This window comes from Helianthus annuus, chromosome 14, assembly GCF_002127325.2.
Source record: "Helianthus annuus cultivar XRQ/B chromosome 14, HanXRQr2.0-SUNRISE, whole genome shotgun sequence".
NCBI lineage: Eukaryota > Viridiplantae > Streptophyta > Magnoliopsida > Asterales > Asteraceae > Helianthus > Helianthus annuus.
This window is the reverse complement of record NC_035446.2, coordinates 166,543,252-166,549,277: the sequence shown is the minus strand read 5'-3', so window position 1 is coordinate 166,549,277 and position 6,026 is coordinate 166,543,252. Positions and strand designations below refer to the sequence as shown.

General features: G+C 36.8%; 1 long non-coding RNA gene across 1 annotated transcript; it reads left to right on the top strand.

The window, feature by feature from the left end:
- The first annotated feature begins 626 nt into the window (after positions 1-626).
- Positions 627-2,693, top strand: LOC118486771. Its single transcript, XR_004879833.1, has 2 exons — positions 627-893; positions 2,483-2,693. It is a non-coding gene; the product is annotated as an uncharacterized LOC118486771 (long non-coding RNA).
- The last annotated feature ends 3,333 nt before the right edge of the window (positions 2,694-6,026 follow it).

Genomic DNA, 6,026 nt, shown 5'->3' with positions numbered 1-6,026 from the left:
GGTTTTGATAGTAATATGATGAAGTTGAAAATGTGATCTTGTTTGAATAAAAGGATTCATGAGGTGAATATGGGGAGAATATGCTTAAATTGCTTGTACAATGTGCTTAAATGTTAGTGCGCACGCCAAGTGTTCGATGAAATTGCTAGATGAAGTTAGAAAGTGAAATTGTATGCAAGTTGTAAGTTTATATGTATAAAAAGCGATTGTGATGAAAGTAGTAGTTTACTAACTTGAAAATGTGCCTTAGATGGAATTCGTACATGAATTCGGGTTGAAGGTATATGTTGGTCAAATTTATGCATTAGGAGCTTGTACATTGTGTTTGAACGGGTGAGGTTGCTATGTGGTCTACTAGTCCCTTAATTACGGTTAAAAGTGAACATGTACTAAATATACATAGCATATAACCTCACTAACCAAGGATGATGCTAGGATTATGCTAATTTGATTTTTATAAGACATGGTTGTCAAATGTAGCGTTATGAAGATATGAGTATGTGGGCATTAATTATGTGTTATGTGTGATAATGAATTTGGATTTCGAAGATATTAAATATCGTGGTTGACAAATTATGTCGTATGCATGTTAGCGAAAATCGTTGTTGGTAAGAATAGGTAAATATGTGTTAATTTGGATTACCCGATGAATTATGTGTGTTGGAAAGGATATGAAGTTGATTAGATGTTTTAATGTTTGATAGTAATGACTATGGAAAGTTAAGTATGAATTATGCGAATGATATGATTGTTACATGTACAAATGAGTATGCTAATATGAGCGTGGTTTCGATGAAATGAAAGTATAGGAATCACGTCGTGACGGACTCAAGCATGAAAGGATAACGGGTCAAGAAAAGGCGAGGAATCGGATACGAGCACGGACGTATAAGGTAAGTGATTCTGTAATCACTTCTTATGTTCGGTTAGGTGATATGGCGTTTTGATTAATTAAACATGATGGTTGAGGTCAAATATGTGTCGTAGTCTTATGTCGTAAAGGATGGGATTAAGTTGACCAAAATGCCCTTGATGGGTATTTTGGGTAAACGATTTTAATAAGTGGTTTAGAAACAAGTTATACGATTAGTGTAATGTTTTGGACAAGTATGGAAGTGGAAAGTATGGTTTTGCTAGTCTTAGATCAATTAATGCGCAAATACCCATAACGGGTCAAATAATTAGGAAATGACAATAAGTCAATAGAGCGTAAGATAAGAATTTCCTTAATCCGGATGTGGGATTTTAAGTTCATATGATAGAATATGAATTTACAAGCATGTAGGAAGAAACGGGAGGTTAAACGGGTAAACGGTTCAAAAGTTATGCGCGTTTTAGTGCGTACGGACGACGAAACGGAGCTGCAGAAAAATGCAAAATCTAGAGGGCGTCGCCGACGGGCATGGGGGTGTCGCCGACGGGCTCTAGAAAACCAGTTTTTGTGCTGACGGGTTAATTACCTGTCTACGGGTTTTTGGGCTACGGGTAAATGCAAGGCCCGTCGCCGACGGCCCTAGGGGCGTCGGCGACGGCCTTCCCAAGTCCCAAAAGCTGAAATCTTGTTATTTAAGTTAATTTATGTACCGTGGGCTTCGGTTTGATATCCGTGGACTACGGTGGACTTTCCAAACATGATTTTGATGGTTCCTTAGATGTTTATGGGCTATAAAGCTAAGTCTAAGACCCATGTTAGTGATGTATGATTATGTAAGAGGTACGCGTGATCTAGTACGTGTTTGTTAAAGTATGTACGTATGTAGATGTGTATGTATGCATGTATAAAGATATGTACGAGTGTATGCATGTACGTAACGATGTAGGAAGGGTATGTATGTATGTAGAGGTGCATGTACGTATGCATAAAGATAGGCATAAGCATATGCGTGGATGTAAAGATGTAAGAAAGGTATATACGTATGAATGTCTTTTGCGTTTAAATGTATGTATGTTGGTGTGTAGGTAGGTAGAACGTATGTATGCGTTTAGATGAATATGGGCTCACGAGGGGATCCATACACGAAGGTATGCACGTATGTAGGTTTGTGTGAAGGCATGTAATAAGTATGTATGTATGTATGTATGTATATATGTATGCATGTATGTATGTATGTATGTATGAATGTAGGTATGTATGTATGTAGGTAGGAATGGATGTAATTAGGTATGCACGTACGTAGGTACGTACGTATGTATGCAGGTTCGTATGTAGGACAGTTGCTATTTGTGACCGTAAAGGTATGTATCAGTTTGTATGAAAGGTATGTACGCATGCATCTAATGAAATTGAGTACTAACGGTAATAGTTGCGTGCTTGGTGAATGAAGTGTAACGCAGGAATACCAAAGAAGTCTCACTACGGATCATATGATCAGGACGGGAAAGCTGGGATGTAAAGAGTTAACGAAACGAGAAGTAAACGTGAACAAACCTTGTATGTTTATAACGCGTACTAATGATGTGAAATTTTATGTGGTGAGCGCAGGTAGTACCAGTCATGAGGATATCCAAGGATTGGAGATCGAAGATCGAGTCACTAGAGAGATTGTACGGAAACGTTGATGTACATAATGTAGTAAACATAAGCTATGTTTTTAACTAGTAAATAAGAGGATGACGGATTTATGAGAAAGAACTGTGTTAAAGTTAAATCTTAAATAAGTTGAGGTATTTATAGTGAAAGAAATTTTATGGTACGTGTTTCCGCTGCGACTTTTGACAAATACGAATTAGGGCGTAACAAGTTGGTATCAGAGCCCTGGTTTGAGAGAATCAAGTAATAGAAAGTAAATGCTTGAACTCAAACCGGTGTGCTCTCGTAATCAAGAACCCGTACAATCCAAGACTCGATCGAGGCCTAAATGCAAAAGCAAATGTAAGTATGTAGAAGGAAACTAATAGTATGTTATGTGCAAGGTAAGCTTAAGAGTTTGAAGAGGATGATCCGTGAATGCAGAATAGGATGAACGCTAAGGCGGGCAAAGGTGCAAATAGGCAAATTAACCCCAGGTACACACTACTAACATGTATGAGTACCGATGTCAAAAGAAAAAGGAAGGGGTCTCCTTGGGAGGGTAATTATTAAACGAAAGACAATGATGTGGTCTTGGGGAAGTTTTAGAAATATGCACGAAACTGAAACCCATTTCTCGGGCATAAGGCGATGATTACACGAAGGCACGAAATTAGTGTGTGAATTGCGCACCTGGCCAGTACGCAAGAAGCATATGACGTTCGTGAGACCGTGGCAATTATTGCAGGTATGTCCGGTAGAACTGGGTAGCAGGTGGGCGCTATGTTGTAGCGAATGCGAAAAAGCAAATCCATTGCGGATTTGGTTATGCTAACGAAGGTTATGAAAAGTTATGCGAGTCGACCGGTTCTAGCGAACAAGTCGAATAAGAATAAGCTACCATCCGTTTTTAAACGGGTGATTTTGAATGCTCTAATGAATGCTAGAAGCTTAATCCGTTATACGGATTGAAAGAAGAAGTTATGATTAAAAGCGAAAGACCCAGTTATTTGGGTAGTGGAATATCTATGCTTAACTCTCGTTGAGAGTGTTTATGCCGAAACCCAATTATTTGGGTAGTCGAATGTGTATGCTTAACTCTCGTTGAGAGTGTTTATGCCAAACCCAGTTATTTGGGTAGTGGAATGTGTATGCTTAACTCTCGTTGAGAGTGCTTATGCCAAACCCAGTTATTTGGGTAGTGGAATATCTATGCTTAACACTCGTTGAGAGTGTTTATGCCGAAACCCAATTATTTGGGTAGTCGAATGTGTATGCTTAACTCTCATTGAGAGCGTTTATGCCGAACCCCATTTACTTGGGTAGTTGAATGTGTAAGAAAGAAGAAAGCTCCTATATGAATAGAACTAAAATGAAGTAATTATGATTCGACAACTAAGATGACTAACCTTAAAACCTTGTTGCTGAAGGTAGGTAAAACTTTAAGTTTTTGTTAAACACATGTAAGAAAGAAAAGGTAAGAATGACATGTTTGAAACCGCTAGATGGATTCAAACATAGAAGGAATGAAGGGTATGAATGTTACGTTTAAATCCGTGGGACGGATTTAAAACATAAAAGGATGTAATGAATGCCTTTATAAGTAAGCATTAATATAGGTTTGAATATATAGGGACGATGAACTATTACTAGTCGGTCAAGGAAATGAGAAGGTTACGTGGAAGTATGGCATGGGAAGTATAGATTTGTTAAGAAGAAGTCAAACATGATAGGTGTATGTATAAATGGAAGTGAGAAAGGAAGTATCGTTAAGAAATGCTAACCCTGATGCTCGGCTTGTTGGCCATGTTCATTTGAACAAAATGAAAGATGGCACATGATGAATGAGTAGTATAAAGTAAATCGATTTATTTTGATTAGCAAATATATGAATGTGATATGCTTAAATAGGGAGTTAGAAACAAGCCGCGTACTTAGATTTGTACAATTTATAATTATAAACAATTGGAATAAATTCGATGAAAGAAACGTAGTAATGCTATGTGTTAAGGGCTAGTATTATAAAGTAAAAGACACTAATAAGAGCTCTGGAGAAGAGTCGGACATAAGTATAATTATGAAAGTAACTTACTTAATATGAGGGCATATGAACGATGTGTACAATTACGTTCATGCATGAATAAAACCTTTGCCAAGGTCCCGAATGCGCTTAGGTTGTAGTAAGTATAGTGAATGAACAACCTGAAAGGGGTAAGAGTATAATTGGTCTAGTTTGAATGAGAAAGGTTTCGGGGACGAAACCTCATTTAAGGGGGATAGACTTGTAACACCCCAAAAACTCGAGTTCGTTAGCTATTAGTATGTTATCACGTTTAAAAGAAAGGAATGGAATAACTAGGTTATTAAACCTAGTTAAAAACTTGGTTAAAACAAATAGGTTATGAAATTGAGTTAAATAATGAGCAAGTAACAAACATGAGGGGTGGTTTTTGAATAAAGGGAAAGTCTAAATATAAAACAAAAATAAAAACCCCCAAACACACACACCTGGGCGTGTGTGTGTTCGATCAGAGAAGAGAAAGAAAGGGGGAAACCCCTCATGAACCCTAATCAACGAAATTGGATGCGAATTGGGCTGAATTCGAACTTGCATGAGTCGAAATAGTGATTATCTAAGCAAGTTCTAGCCAAGGTAAGTCTTAATTTTCAGTTTTGATGAACAACCAAGGAGTGGGTTTTGTTAAATTCGTGGGTTTGATCTAAATCAGGATGAAATCTTGCTATGTTATCATGTTTAAGCTGAATCTTGGTTAAATTTTAGTTATCTAGTGATTTAGAATGAAACCCATGTTTATGAGTATGATAATGATTATGATGAGCATGTGTATATGGATTATTTTGATTATGTTGATGCATGTGTTACGTATTAGGTTTTGATAGTAATATGATGAAGTTGAAAATGTGATCTTGTTTGAATAAAAGGATTCATGAGGTGAATGTGGGGAGAATATGCTTAAATTGCTTGTACAATGTGCTTAAATGTTAGTGCGCACGCCAAGTGTTCGATGAAATTGCTAGATGAAGTTAGAAAGTGAAATTGTATGCAAGTTGTAAGTTTATATGTATAAAAAGCGATTGTGATGAAAGTAGTAGTTTACTAACTTGAAAAATGTGCCTTAGATGGAATTCGTACATGAATTCGGGTTGAAGGTATATGTTGGTCAAATTTATGCATTAGGAGCTTGTACATTGTGTTTGAACGGGTGAGGTTGCTATGTGGTCTACTAGTCCCTTAATTACGGTTAAAAGTGAACATGTACTAAATATACATAGCATATAACCTCACTAACCAAGGATGATGCTAGGATTATGCTAATTTGATTTTTATAAGACATGGTTGTCAAATGTAGCGTTATGAAGATATGAGTATGTGGGCATTAATTATGTGTTATGTGTGATAATGAATTTGGATTTCGAAGATATTAAATATCGTGGTTGACAAATTATGTCGTATGCATGTTAGCGAAAATCGTTGTTGGTAAGAATAGGTAAATAT